Consider the following 2,636-nt stretch of genomic DNA (forward strand, 5'->3'; position numbering starts at 1 on the left):
AGATAAAATATTCTGACTATATGTATGGTTATCACAAGAACGCCTATGGACAGACTGCCTAAAATATAGCAACGCAAAATTACTAGACTCCGAAATGAGACTCCTCTATATATTCACCACATATTATAAAATAAAGTCCACTGCCGCATCCGTCTGTCTGTATGTTTACGATAAACTCCGCATTTATCATGTTTAAGATAAACTCAAAAAAACTACTGCACGGATTTTCATGCGATTTGGTTTTATTCGGTTTCAGACGGACATGGCGATACTGTAAGGGTTCCTTGTTTTTTTTTTTAGAGCAAAAAGGGTGGTGTTTCAAAAATAAACATAATACATACAAGTTATAATATACACTACTATTTCAAGATAGGTATAACCTTTCATTAGCCGAAGCTGCTAACACTAATCTCCGTTCACGCTTGGCAAGTGCACTAATTACGTTGGCGATGGCTGAATGATCGCATAATATTAAATTATATTGTTATAGCCTTTAGCTCATTCGAATGCGATTAGTAACGGAACAATAGTATTGTAATAATCTAATTACTAATAACAGTTACTTTGTAAGGCGTGTGGTTCCGCCCTAGAACAGGACCACTCCATGTCGTCCACTCGTGTCGTCCGAAGCGACTAAGGGAGCTTATAGGCGACAAGAGCATTCCTAAGTAGGGTTGACGTAAGGCCGGTTGAAAAATCAAAATTTTAAGTTTATTATTTAGGCTGATCCCAGGCTTCGCGGCGTCACATCCCCGAACGAAACTGGGAACATGCGGAGATTATAGAGCGCTACCTACTTTGTATGGATACTAAATATTTACTAAAGTATAAAACTACTTTAATTTCTTCCAGATTTTATTCAGTAATGGAAAGTCCCTATCTTATTATTTTACAAATGGAGCCTGCGGCAAATAAGCAGCAGAAAAACTGCTTAACACAATGAATAATTATTCAAAACAAAGCCGATAATAACCACTGACAACCCAATTAAAAGCAACACAATATTATATTTAATTAAATCTGTAACCCGGAACATACAACCGAACAATTATCAGAAATGAGATTCTATGAAAATTACAACGGTATATTTTAAAATCCTTTAGACAAAACAAATATTTAACATTTACTGGGAGATTTCATTAAGCGTTGCTAATTAAAAGGAGTGTTGTGGCCAACATTCGCGAAAATTTAAGGTGATATTCTGTAGTCGTTCGTAAATGCGCACTCACATGTGTGTATAAGTAAATTTATATTATGTTTTTGTCTAGTCAAGGTACATAACTAACTCGTAAGTAGGTATATTCACCAAAGTATAAAAACTATGTATTTAATTTCTTCCATATAGAGACTGCAGCAAAAAAACAGCCGAAAAACTGCATACTACGTAGTTAAGTAAGTTGCTTGTAATGAATAATTGTGGGTAAATTTTGTATGAAAAATAACGAAAATTTTTACTGATCTACATCTACTGATTACCCGTGTTTCAGGATTTCTTAAAATTTGACCTTTATGGTAGTTAAATGTTGTTACTGTTGACGGTTCTAATCCTGAGTTTAAATTATTATTGATTAAATTTGATTATCTATATAGGGTGATTTCTGAGAAAGATTTATTATGGTTTTACCCTTGCTCTTACTCGAGCGAAGCCGGGACGGGCTGCCAGTATCTTACAAACTAAGTACCAGTGCGGACGCAGCAATGAAACCACAGCTTTACTGCAGCTACACGGCTACGAATTCAAACAAATTCATATAGTGCTAATTAGAGAACTAAAAACAGCGGCTGTCCGTCGCCGTTTCAATTAAGTGCGGCATTATGCGATTTGTGACCAAATTATGTTAGCGTTGTGCTCCTTTGTTTACTAGCTCCCGCCCGCGTGTATGCATACTATGCGCAGTTATTTAACGTTTGGGTTATATGGATTTAAATTTGTTAATGAATAAAAACGCATATCAAGTGTTAATGGTAAGCCGATCTGGCATGATAGGGACCAACACTGTTCAAATGAGTTTCTTTCGGCATTTCTTCTCAGCAGTGGTCGTTCCGAAATGCCAGTAGTTTGTAGCTTGTGAGAAATAACTGTAAATATAAAAATTGACGAGAAAAAGTGCCTGTGAAGGTCTAATTTCTGAATAAATGATTTTAATTTTAATTTTAAAGGATTCTGTTTTCAAATATACGACGTGTTACAGATATAGAATGAATAATTCTAATAAATAAATAAGAAAAACGTATCTATGTACTTTAATTCTTTTTATTTGTATCGTACCGTTATGTGTAAGGATGCTACGAAAAAAAAATGCCTTGAATCATATAGTCCGTTCACCTTTTGTCAAAATAATAATAAACATCCTCACACACACACATAAACTTGTATATTTAAAACATCTGTATCGATGCATATAATATACATACATATAAGTAGGGTCAGTAAGTTTAATGAATATAAAAATAAATTCCAATAATGCTGGCCAGCAAGAAAACATATTTATAAAAATTGCGCAACAGAGCAACTGTCTCGCCATAGTAGGTACTTCTACATCGTAGTAGGCGCCTTCGAATTCCATGACTGTCTCACAGCTAATTTGCGACAGATATAAATAAACACATAACTCTTGGAAAATATAAAGTAGAGA

Source organism: Plodia interpunctella, chromosome 4 (assembly GCF_027563975.2).
Source record: "Plodia interpunctella isolate USDA-ARS_2022_Savannah chromosome 4, ilPloInte3.2, whole genome shotgun sequence".
NCBI classification, from domain to species: Eukaryota; Metazoa; Arthropoda; class Insecta; order Lepidoptera; family Pyralidae; genus Plodia; species Plodia interpunctella.